Below are 13,550 nucleotides of genomic sequence, written 5' to 3'. Positions count from 1 at the left end.
ACAGAACTTAAACCAACAGGTTCTGCGCATGCTATATATATCAACAATGACGTGGATACCGAGATGGAAGCCCTTGAGCGACATCAAGTCAACCGCATCGATGCATAACGCACACTGCTGAAAAAAACAATTCCGAAGCATCGAACTTGGTAAGGTGAGGAATATGTGCAAGGACACAATCCATTTGAAAGTAAATGCAGTGTAACCACTCAACACTCTACATAAGGTGGGGTGTGCTCATCTCCCAATATAAAATGTATAAAGGATAAAAATAAAATCACTCTACCCTTAGGAACATGTGTCCACACAAGGAGAATAAAAGAAAATACAAAGGAAAGTCAACAATGCTCCTAGTAGCACTGCACAAAAATGTGCTGTGTGCTACAAAGGCCTTACAAAATATGGAGGAAAACACAACTATAGAATAAAGTATAAAAGTAATGAAAAGGGGTTCTCATAGATAGAGTAAAAGAATGAGTGGAAAAAGGCTCCCACTCACTCAGGAGACTGATAAAAAAAATCCACTGGTCCAGCAATAAGTAGCAGTTCAAATACATACTCTGGTAATAATACACAGTTTTAAAATGATAACAAGCATATTTATAAAACAGTAATGTCTATGCAAGCACTTTCCTAACCCCAATGTCTATATGTGGGCCCTCTACCGAAGTTCAGCACCCACCATAAAACAGGGGGAAGGGGAGATCTTGGAAACCATACAACCTAGCAAGCAGGTAAGTCACCTATTTATTTTTGCATTTGTAAAGCGCCTAAACCCTCATGTATCAGGGCGTTGTTGCAGACCAGTTACATGAAACAACTTCTTAAAGGCGCATGCTAGCACGCTAACATAGGTCATTCAACACATTTTATGGGTGGGACAGCTGATTAGGCAAATATCCATGTTTTCAGTGCTTTGCGGTAGGCCTAATAAGAGGCTTCGCTCTAAGTTCCGCAGGAAGCAAAATCCAGTCTCTTGCTGTGACGGAGGGGAAGCTAGCTCCTCCTCCTTTGGCTCTGGACTTTGGGTAAAGCCAGTCTGTGGGCGTAGATGGGTCTTGTTGGTCTTGTTGTTTAGGTATTTCTATTTTCTGAGACCGGTATTGAGGGCAGTTCTGCAGACAGCACATTACAATAGTCCAGTCTGGCGCCCGCTATTGCCCTGGCAATGGTCATGTAGCTCTCTGTGGTGAGGAATTTTCTAACTGCATTAATGAGTTTTGCCATGTAGGCAGCTGCTGATGCAATGGAGTGGACTTGTTGGTTGATGGAAAGGGAGGAGTTCAGGTGTACCCCCAGTGTTTTTACTGCCTCAGAGATCGGGATCTGGATTCAGTCAATTCGGAAGTTTATTTTTATTTTTTTTTTTATTTTTTTTTAACATCGTGGGTGATCCCACAAGCAATATCTTATCATCATTAAGGCAAAGGTAGTTGGATGCCATCCAGGATTGGATAGTGGCATAGTTTTTGTTAATCGTTTGTGAGTGTTCTTCGTATATGCCGATGAGGGGAGGAGGATTGGAGTATCGTGGGTGTAATTTGTGTAGGATACACCAAGCTGGTCCAGGGGATCGAATAATGATTTGGTGAAAATGTTGTAAAGCGAGGGGGAGATGCAGGATCATTAGGGGACTCCGCAGGGAATGGGGATATGGGGAGCCGCAGCTATGTCTGAAAACACTAATAGATTGGCCCTCCAGAAAGGAGGCAATACAGAGTGTGGCTTCCTGGGAGAAGTTGGCTGCAGAGGCAAGATGGTGGCAGAGGGGTTTGTGGTTGACTAGGTCAAACGCCGCTGATAAGTCTAGTAGTAGGAGGAGAGCAGGTTTGCCCTAATCCTTGTATGTGTCCATTTGGATTTTCAGGCCTAGTAACGTGGACTCAGTGCTGTGACACGGCCGGAACCCTGATTGACTCATACCTGATCTGTCTAGGATCTTCATAAGGAACGGTACATTGGTGCTAGGGCGATAGTTGTTGGGCAATGCTGTATCGAGGGATGTTTTTTCCAGGAGGGGATGGGGGGGGGGAAAGAGACCCAAGATTCCTTGAGGCATGATGGGACCTTATTCGTGGAGAAGGACACGTTAATGAATTTAGTCATACATGGGATACGTGTCCCACACAATGTTTGATGATTGCTGTTGGGTAGATGTCGTCTTTACATCTTGATGGCTTTAAGTTTGAGAATGTAAGAGGTTTTAAGTTCAGTGACTTCTCTAAACTGGAAGGTATGTGTATCATGAAATTTGTTGGGGTTTGGGAGGTTAAGAGGCTTTTTGTCTTAGCTAGTTTCTGTTGTTTTTTCTGCTGTAACAGGCAATTTTTGGCTCGCATGGCGTTGTGGATGTCAGTACACCAGGCTTCATCTTTGTTAATAAGGGTAGGTGGCGAGGCAGGGGTCTCTAGTTGTCCAAGGATTTTGAAAAGTTCTTGCGAGTTGGAACTTGCTTTCACTATTCTAGCATTATAGATTTGAGCCTTGGCTGTGATGATAGCCTGCTTGTACTCTTTTGTTAAGCTGTTGAAGGCCAATTTGTGGGTTTCTGATGGGTTTTTTAGGCAGATGGCTTCTGCCTGTTCTTTCTTTGATCGTAGGGTTTGGAGGTCAGTGGTGAACCAAGGGTTCCGGTGATCGGAAGGCTTGTATTTTGTTAGGAGGAGTAGGGCTGCTGCATTTATAGATTTCGTCAGGGTGCTCTAGTATAGTTCTGCTGGAAATTAAGGATCGGAGGATGCCAAGTTGTCGGGTGCCAGGGGGGCTAGGTGAGGGGTGACAGATTCTCTGGAGATTTTCTTGGAGCTCTGCGCCCGAGTGGGTTGGAGAGTGGGCATTTGTTTTCTGTAGGGATAGGGACTGTGAAGGCCAGGACGTGATGGTCAGACCAGGCGCAGGGGGCGTTTGAGCTAATAGTAACATGGCTGTTGAGGTCTGCTACCCAGTCTAAGTTTCTACCTTTGGAGTGAGTGGATGAGGATCCGCAGTGAATGTAGCCAAAGTTTGAGAGGGCATTGGCTACACTTGTGGCCTGGGAGTCTGTAGGGTCATGGAGACCTAAATGGAGGCCCCTGAGGAGTAGCACTCTGGATGAAGGTTTGATGTTCTCTCCAATGGAGTGTATAAGGTCTTCTTCGAAGGTACCTAACGTGCCTGGCTGACGATAGAGTAGGTGTATAGTGATTGTGGCAACGGGGGCGGTGAGCAGTTTCATGGAATGCCGCTCGCGGTGACATTCAGTGGATTGGCCGCATGGTCTAATGTTGAGGGAGTCCCTATGGATGAGGGCAACACCCCCTCCACGGGATTCCGTTCTATCACACCTGAGGATAGTGTACCCATCAGGGAGTGCGATGGACAGGGCCGGCCCAAAGCTGGATGAAGCCAAGTTTCCATGATGGCTAGGAGGTCAAGTTTTAGAGTTAACATCAGGTCATGGACATCGAGGGCATGAGCAGTGAGGGGCCTAGCGTTGATGAGGGCTCCGTTAAGCATGGGGCATTGTGGTGGGTCTGTGTTGCCTGTATGCGTAGGGGGACAGTGCAGTTAATTATTTGTTGTTCTAATGGTAGTTGCAGCCGGTTCACATATGATCGTGTTCACTTTCATATTAGACTGGTGGGGCATGCTATGGTGGAGAGTGATGATGGGGTGGATGGAATTCCTTAGTCTCGATATGCTCTTGTTCCGAGGGCAATCGATTACATTCTTGGGCATTGTGCCTTTGCGTTGGGCATGCGGTTGCACTTTCATGTTGAGGGGCCTGGGAGATGACCTTTCACTAAGGATGCTGTTTCTCCCTATTAGCCTGTACAATAATGGACATTGTCCAAAATAGACAACCCAACCCTAGATTATGTGGAAGGCCCTAGACCCAATGGTAAACAGTTAAGAAATACTGTATGGGATAAATAGGAAAGCACACAATTTGGCCAGCAGGAAACATATTTTTAAAACCTCTATAGCACTAATTCACATTATTAAATGTATTCTTACATTATTAAGAGTATTACAATTAATGGTATGGGAGCTATAATAATATATTATAGCCATAGAAAGCATTGTAAACCAAAGGCTTCAAATAATTAAAACATTTTAGGAACAATTACTCGATTCATACTTTAAAAAAAGTTCTGGTATCACTAGGATTAGTTACAATGTTAAAAGTGGAGTCATAATAATAGACATGCATCAAGAGTTTAAAATGCATTAGAAACACTCGTATGAACAAAACCTGGTTCAAGGCTCACTGGAACCCTTGCAGTCCCTGGAAAAATGTCCAAGGACAGTACCCTAGAGTCAGATTTAGGAGAGGTTTAAGGTTTAAGGGGTCACCCGTTTTAATGGCAGCAAATATGCGATGAAGAACTCAGCCAAAGCAAGTGTTCCAGAGGTCAGAAGAAGGGCCTAACCCCCGAGAAAAAGTAGCAGGACAACTGTTAGGGAGTGTTTGTAAAGTCCTACTGGCAGTGAGACTTTAGTAAGCTATCCCAGTGGTTTGTAGATCCCAAACTCTTACTATCAGTCTGTACTAGCTCAGGACCTTAGTAGTGTGGCAGAGCAGACAGGCTTATTTTAAGAGGAACATGTGAGCTTTAGGTAAGTACACTGAATCTTAGCTAGACAAGCACAAGAAAGAAGCACTTACACATATATTTATATAAAAGATATATATTTATTATATTTACACCAGAATACTTCAGACGTTTACAGTAGAACACTTAGGAATACTAGATAATTGTCACGACTCGCTCCCTTCGCTCCCGTTCCCACCACTTGGGGGCATGATTTGGGGTTTATTCCCTACTGGACCTTTCCTCCGAACCTTATGCTACAGTGCTGTGATGAATTGGGAGCGCTAAATCCCTATTTTCCAAGCTACTTCCCTTCCGGATCCATTCCAGGTTTTTGGCAGCCAGCATGCTTCTTTAACCAAATGACTATGCTTCCCAGAATGCCTGGCCCACTGCTCCACCTCCACCCTTGCAGGACAAGGTTGGGTGGAGGATAGGTAACAGCTGTGGCTGCAGGTGCAGCAATCAGCACACCTGAGGCGTGTGCTCGTTAAGCAGCTTTAAAAGCCTCAGTCTTACTTCAGTCCAGCGCTGGTCATCGTTTGCAGTGTTCCTGTTGTGACTAGTCCCTTGTTCCTTGTTCTTTGCCTTTGTACCTAGTTCCTAGTTCCTGTTTTCTTGTTCCTCCGCCCTGAATCTCGGATTCATGCGCTAATTGATTTCTGCTCCCTTGATTCCCTTTTTGTCTTCCTCTGTTTGCAGGCAGCATTTCTCAGTGCTTTCCCCTTTTAGATGCAACCCAGTTTGTCTGTGTTCTATATTTCTTTGACTCTGTCCTTTGCTGCTGTAAACCCTTATGCCTTAGCCTTCCTCTTAGATTAGCTTCCTGTCTTTTCCTTGGAGGGGTAGGGAGAAGTTTGCATTGGTTATTTCGTTTTTCCCTGCTCCTGATCCTTACTTTCTATTGGGATCCATTCCATGTTTTCCATTGCACTTCTGCATTTATTTCCCATTTGATTATTAGGTGTGGTGTGCGGTTGTAGCTAGCTCCTGTGTGAATGCTTATGTTTTCCTCACTAATTTGTAATCACTATTCCAACTTAGGTATTTAGTTTTTCTCCCATTGCTGTTCTAGCCTTTCTGGGTCCCAGTTTCATCAACAGGATTCGTGGGCTAGCTGACATTCAAGAGGTTTATCTCGTCCTCGTGAGTACCGTTCTTTAGTTCCCTTATTTAATACCATCAAGAGTGTTAGTTCACAGATCCTGTCATTGCTTGCCCTCCAGATGGGTTTAGCGCTGTCAGTACCTGTAACAGCAATTGGGGGTAAGGCGCTTGCCGACTTTCCTCGCGGTCAGGTGCTTACCCCACATCCCTTTTCATATATTGGTTTTGTTGTCGCACTCTATTTGCACTCCTGGGTTCTAGCATACATGAGTCGTTGTTCCTGTGTGCACGTAGTTTAATTCGAAGCTATTCACTGTGTGATTTAGTGCACATTTCCCTTGCCATATTCGCTGCCTTTGTACTCGCCTGACTAATCCTGACAGAATGACCAGCCCAAAATTCCCATTGAATATAGCAAGTTTAAGAAAGAAAGGCAGCAAGGCCTCTAACAAGTTTGTACAGAAAGCTTCCCCTACATTTACCCGTGACAATCAAATCACTAGTCCTGACTTAAATGAACTCCTTGTCACGAATGGGCATTTACGTGCAAAGTATTTTTCCCATAGGATGGCACATCCTACATTGCCTGATCCTAGTTCTATCTTTTGTTTTGATCCTGATTCTATGTCAGCGCAAGCCTTAGCCGCAGAAAACAACACACTGTTAGACTTATTACACAAGAGTACCTCTGTTGTTGAACCCCATGATTCCAGTTGTGCTTCACCTCAGATAGAATAGTTTCATGGTACAAACATAAAGAATGGAGGGGTTCCTTGCATAACTTCTGTTTTCTACCCTCAGTCTAAAGCATACTCCTTTGCACAGGTACATACTGTAGTCCCTAATGCCAAGAGGTCTAATGTCAATAGTTTGCTTAAGGGAAACACATACCAAGTTGGTAAGAGAAACTATAAAATCACAGAACCTGCAAGCAGTAGAGGACAATGTACAATCGGTGCACATCCAGATTGCTAGTGCAGGATCCAGCCCTGATGCCACTTTGCCTCCCCCTGTGCCTACTGATAGTGATGTACAGTTAATGCAGGACATGCTAAGAGCTAAGCCTGAGGAGTTAAGACAAGAATTCATTTCTTTACAAGAGGAGAATAAAACCTTGCACTCTTTACTGAATACACCTCAGACTTTATCTGTTGATGTTGAGGAAGTGAACACTGTTCAGCCCCTGAGTGCAGAGACTTTGGTAAACCATGATATTTGTCAATATGTTAGATCTATTGGGAGTGAAGGTCTTTCGTCTAGCACAGCGCTTAATCTGGGCACAGTTTCTAACAATTGTTCTGCTGTTTATCAGGGATTGCAGTTAGATGAAGATTTACAAGCCACTCCTTTACCTAAAATTTCCTGTGTAGCAGTTTGTCATAATTCTGAGCTAGCACACATACAAGCTTCTGATTTCCAAACACAATCCACAATGGTGGCATACACAGATTCAGTCACTACAGTAGGCTTAGGCCCTGCTCTTGATACAGCTGCTGAGACTGAAGTAGATGTTAAAGCTGATGTGGAAAACGATGTTACCTCTGGGTTCACTCTTCCTTCTGCCAATTCTGATCAATACGAACAGTCAGAGACAGTACAGATTTCATGTTCTGATGGACTCATTCCACAGTATACAGAACCAAAAAACCGGCAGGCGATTCCTGAACTGTTGATTGTTAATCTGCCTCTTTCAGAAGCTAAAACAGAGGAATGGACAATTGACGAAATCCTGATTAACAGAGACTTTACTATGGTGATTCCACTGGTTGATTTTGATTTCTACAAAGAAAGAGACTCTGTCACCCACTAAAGAAAGGGACTGCAAGGGTACAGCTCAGTCTTTGGTTACTGGTGCCAAGGAGTCTACTGCCCTAAAGGTGCCCTCCATTCCTGAGCCACCAATGTGTCTGTCAACTTCTGAGACTTCTGTCTGTCCTCCTACAACCATTGACTCTTCTATGATCCAATCCACAGCCCTGCAGTCATCTTTGGCACACGTGTCTTCAACCAATGAACCGCTGCCATGTCTGCCATTTACTCAAGAGCCAGTCCCAAAGACCTGGACATGTTTGTATCCAGCAACCGAGATTGCTTCAGCTTGCATGCCTTCAGCCTCAAGGTTTCCCCTGGCCTGCCTGTCTTCAGCTACAGTGACTCATCCTGCAGATCATCTTTCAGCTTTAGAGCCTCCGGTAGTCCATCAAAAGTGCATGTCTTCAGTCCCGGAGTATACTGAATATTTGCCTTCAGTTCATGAGACGCCTGTATCCTGCTTAGCCTCGCTGCCAATATCAGAGGTATACCTGTCTACACCATCAGATCCTGCTGTATTTTCTTCTGCTCCAGCGATTCCTCCTGAATCCCAACCATTTACTGTCGATGAACGTCTAGCTTGCCTTTCTTTTGCTTCAGGAGGAGCACCAGAATGCCTGCCTTTTCCACAAGACGATTCTCCCAACTGCTTCACTTTAGCATCAGAGCCTCCTAAAAATGCAGCATCAGTTTGAGACTTTTGCCAGCTCCCGCTTCAGAGTCATCAAGCTGGACCAAGTGGTGAGTCAGAACCACTCACCTGGGTGTGCACAGGGGGTGGTGCAGACCGGCGTATTACCTACAGGACTTGTGCAACAGAATTCCGCCAAGAAGCACCAGTTGGGTGCTAGTAGCCAAAGGAAGGGAATGACTGCCGCAGTTCAAAATGTGTCTGTTATTGCTCCTTCTGCGAGTGTGCCTGAAATACCAAGTACTGCGTCTATCACTCCTATCAGTATGCCAAACGTCCCTGCGGTTGTATCCCACATGCAACAAGGTGGCTACACGACTGTCACCGGGAGTGCCAGCCTCGAACAACCCATAGGACTTCCAGGCCTCCAAGGCATGGAACATATGCAGTCAAACCTTAGTCACTTTCAACCACAAGCCTTTTCCCAGATGGATGACAGAAGAGGATCTGAACCTCTACCTCGGCCGCCACCTTCTTTTTCTGAACATAAACATTTCCTGAAACCTGCAGTTTCCTCATCTCCTGCGTGTCCACTCTCGGCAGAAAGGCTAACAGGGCTTCTACCATTGTCTAAGGCATGTTACACCAGCCTGCCTCCCTCCTCAAAGACTTATAAGTGTCCACTCCCAGTGACTGAGCTTCCTGGACCTTCCAACTCTGCTTCAGGTCCTGCAAGTCCTTCATGCCTTTCTTCGAACCATGAGTCTCTTCCTCACCAGAAGCCACCGTTTCCATCAGTACCACCTCCAAAGACAAAGCACTCCTATCATGGAAGTCCATCTGCCTTTGCCCACAGGCCACCATTTCCATCAGTGCCACCTCCAAAGAAAAAGCACTCCCATCATGGAAAGAAGATGTCTCGTGCGGGTGGCGGGCACCCGAAGACGGCCGTAGGAGGGGGTATACTGTCACGACTCGCTCCCTTCGCTCCCGTTCCCACCACTTGGGGGCATGATTTGGGGTTTATTCCCTACTGGACCTTTCCTCCGAACCTTATGCTACAGTGCTGTGATGAATTGGGAGCGCTAAATCCCTATTTTCCAAGCTACTTCCCTTCCGGATCCATTCCAGGTTTTTGGCAGCCAGCATGCTTCTTTAACCAAATGACTATGCTTCCCAGAATGCCTGGCCCACTGCTCCACCTCCACCCTTGCAGGACAAGGTTGGGTGGAGGATAGGTAACAGCTGTGGCTGCAGGTGCAGCAATCAGCACACCTGAGGCGTGTGCTCGTTAAGCAGCTTTAAAAGCCTCAGTCTTACTTCAGTCCAGCGGGGGGGCGTGGCCAGCGCGCATGTAGAGAAGGCGGCTTTCCGTGAAGCTCCTGCCCATGATCCTGCAGCACAAGAAATATCGGCGAAAATAATGAAGCTTCAGGGCTGAAAATCAACCGAGCCATAACAGATCCTTCCGGGAACACCTGATCAAAAAACCGGAGAGAATCGGCACAGGCAAAGCGGTTAACGAACCGTCCGAAATCTCTCCCCCTGCGACATCCAAGATGGCGGCCCGCAGCGGAGAGACCCACTAGACGTGACGGGACGGAGACGGGATTACAAGCCTCCGTGGAACAACACAACTTCCCACCTCCCCCCGGGCATCCGCGGTGCCATCACAAGGCAAGCGGAAACGGGGACGCCCGAGGCGACCCAGGACGGACAACAGACGGCGATACCCGGAAGGCCCCCGGAAGAGGGAACTAGGTAAGGCCCGCCGTCCCCACCACCTGAAGGGAACACTCCCGAAGGAGATTTGCCCCCACGAGTTCGGGAGCCCAGCGGAGCAGAAATCACACGGGACTGACCCGGTTGACTCCCACCGCCACAACCCGAAAAACCCTAACGGAGGCCCGTGGGTGGCGGAAAGAGGCCAGACCCTGTAGTGGAACGAACACCTTAGGGGCACAAGCAAGAGAATCCTGGCAATAGCAGTGGAACCACTCGATCCGGAAGTGGCTGCCCCATTTAAGGCCTCACCACCCTCCTAGCACAGGTCACGGACGGCACTCTATACTAACCTTTGCTTACCCACTACATCGGGACACCGAGGGACTTGAATCGGCTCGATCCCATATTAGTAGTCCACCGACTGAAGCTGCCGAGGCAACACGACGCCCCGCGAGGAGAGATGTCTCCCCCCAAAAACAAGTCCAGAGCCGTAACGATGGACTCGTTCACCACAGCCCGTCCGAAAGCACAGACGCCACAAGCAGCGGACACCGCGACCGAGCCACCAACCCCGCCGGAGGACTCCCGCGACTCCCAGATCCTCCAGGCGATAGCAGCATTGAAAACAACAGTCGAAGATATGAGAGGAGAAATAAAAACAGAACTACAACTAATAAGGCAAGATGCTCGCAACTTGGCCGAAAGAGTCACTGCCACGGAAGCCACCCTACAGGACAATACGGAGACCACACAAGAACTAAAAGCGAAAGTTAGTGAACTGGAATCAACAGTGGCCCGTTTGGAAGCACGGTCAGAAGATGCGGAAGGTCGGGCTCGCCGAAATAATGTCCGAATTCTAGGAGTTCCGGAAGACATGGAGGGCTCAAACCCCACAGGGTTCATAGAAACACTACTGTTGCAGGAAGTAGGCGCGGGCAATCTCACCCAAGGGTTCTCAGTGGAGCGGGCCCACAGGTCTCTCCAGAAGCAACCACCTCCCGGGTCTTATCCTAGACCAATGATTGCGAAAATATTGAACTTCAGAGACCGAGAGACCATACTGAGGTTCTCGAGGGAGGGAGGGGAGATCAAAAGAAGCAACGCATCAATAGTCATGTACCCAGACTATACCCCTACGGTGCAACGGACAAGGAACTCTTTCATTCCCATAAAGGCCAGATTGCGAAAATTGAACCTCAAATATATGCTGCTATACCAGCAAGACTCAAAATACTATACAAGGGAAAGGCCATTTTCTTGGAGACTCCAGCAGCAGCAAACCTTTGGCTCGAACACAATAACCTCGCAGACGACACTGAAGAAATCCTAGAACACAACAAAAGATGAAACCATACGAAGGCCCCATGTACACCTAAATATTACGACCAAATTCGCCGCCGCACCAAGGAAATACCAAGATTGGGCAGGAAGCCGGAGGCCCACTCGCAGAAACGCTGATGACCCCCCCAACCTGGGAAGGTGTGGGCAAAAAACCCACACGCTGCCTGAGCCGAAAGACCTGGATAGGCCTGGAAGGCCCAGGAGCCCCCGAGCGTCGTCAGTTCGAAACGACTGCTGGGAGCAGTTTCTTGTTGTTGTTTTTCCTAGTTAATCCATTCCACAGAATGGCAGTTAAAACAGTTACTACGTCTCCACACAACAAAATGCAATCAGCGAACTGGCGGACTGAAAAGGCGGTCGTGAAGGATTGGAACCTGCGGGTAGGCGAAGTCCCTGGGGCCCTTGACGAGCCCATAAGCACCCCAAGAGAAGCAAACGCCTCCCGAACCCCCCGACGATACCAAGATGGCAGAGCACATTAAAATATTAACCTGGAATGTGAGGGGCCTGGGCACCTATCTTCGCAGAAACCGGATAAAATCCTACTTACAAAGAAAAAGAGTGGACATTGCCCTACTACAGGAAACACACTGTACCGTGGAAACCAATGCAAAGCTGCAGGAACACTGGGGAGGACAGGGCTTCGGAGCACCTTACTCCAAATATGCCAGAGGGGTTTACACCTGGATCAACCCTCAAGTACCATTCCAACTGACTGGTAAGGAAAAAGACCCAGAGGGCAGATACCTGATAATTTGGGGCATTCTCGAGCAAAGGGAGATCTGCATAGTAAACTCGTATTTCCCCAACAACAACATCCCTGCACACTTGAAAACACTGAACGCTAAGATGGTACAACTTAGAGAGGGTTTCTTCTTGTGGGGAGGCGACTTCAATTGTGTCCACGATTCCGTGCTAGACAGGTCTTGGCCTCCAGTGAAGGGTCCCTCCACAGCCACCATGTCCCTAGCCACCCTGGTCAAGGAATTAGACCTGACAGATGCATGGCGAGAATTGCACCCAGACGAGAGAGCCTACTCTTACTATTCCTCCCCCCACAAACTCCACACCAGGCTAGACTACCTCTTCATAAGTAGAGATCACCTGCCACAAGTAGGGGGCATGCAGTATTTAGGTAGATCTATCTCGGACCATTCCCCACTCCTGATGGACTGGCATCACAACAGTCCCAGGCCGCCCATCCCCATGTGGAGGATGCCTATCAACGCCCTGAAGGACCCAGCCTTCAGGGAGGAGCTGCAAGAATCCATAGAAAATTACATAACAGAAAACACAGGAAGTGTAGAACATATCGGCGTGGTTTGGGAAGCCTTAAAAGTAGTAATCCGAGGGGAAGTTATAGCGAAAGCGGGAGGTATCAGAAAAGCATTAAGAGCTGAACTCGAACAGAAGGAAGGCGAGATCCAGAAATTAGAAGCCACCCCAATAGAAACCCCCGGAAGGGAAGATGACCTCAGAACCCTTAGAGATGCCTGCTCTGGCGCGTGGAATAGACTGGAAAAATTTGATTTTAGCGCCAGGACCAACAGAACACACGCGGAAGCAGATAAACCGGGCCGGTTATTGGCCTGGCTGTGTAAACGTGAACACCCCAAACAGATAACCACGACATTAAGGGACGAGCATGGCATAGAACACAAGACCCAACAGAGTATCAATGATACTTTTAAACATTACTACACAAATTTATATTCCCACGTGGACAAGATCCCACCGGAACAAATCGCAGATACACTAGAGGAAATAGGCTTACCTAAGCTATCACCAGCACAATCCGATACCCTGAGCTCTGACATTACACTAGAAGACATAGCAGACGCTATACAATCCCTAGCCACATGCAAAACCCCAGGAAGCGATGGACTGCCCTCTGAGTTTTATAAAACATTCGAACCCTCCCTAACGCCACTACTATACCAGGTCTTCTCAGAAACATATGAGAGAGGCGTTCTCCCAGACAGTATGACAGAGACCCTAGTGATCCCAATGCTCAAACCTGACAAACCCCCTGACAAATGTGACTCTTACCGCCCACTTGCTATGCTCAATTGCGACGTTAAAATATTAACAACGATCCTAGCAAAACGACTATCCAAAGTGATAGGGGAAATAGTACACCTGGACCAAAACGGCTTCATACCCGGCCGCAATACATCTCTAAATTTGCGCAGGCTCCAACACATCATAGCCCAGACCAACACATGCGACGAACACCTAGCACTACTATCCTTAGACGCCATTAAGGCGTTCGACTCCATATACTGGGAATGGCTAATAGCAGTTCTGGAGGGATTCGGAGTCGGCCAAGGATTTATCAGATGGGTCAAGATCCTGTATAG

At 47.4% G+C, this 13,550-nt stretch overlaps 1 protein-coding gene across 5 annotated transcripts in view; it reads right to left on the bottom strand.

Moving 5' to 3' along the window:
- The window catches only part of LOC138453513 (centriolar coiled-coil protein of 110 kDa-like), a 981,554-nt gene that overhangs the window by 207,853 nt on the left and 760,151 nt on the right, over nucleotides 1–13,550 (bottom strand). The window lies entirely within an intron of this gene.

This window comes from Ambystoma mexicanum, chromosome 4p (assembly GCF_040938575.1).
Source record: "Ambystoma mexicanum isolate Mex_15411 chromosome 4p, UKY_AmexF1_1, whole genome shotgun sequence".
NCBI lineage: Eukaryota > Metazoa > Chordata > Amphibia > Caudata > Ambystomatidae > Ambystoma > Ambystoma mexicanum.
Note: the sequence above shows the minus strand (reverse complement) of the source record. Positions and strands in the feature narration are given on the sequence as shown.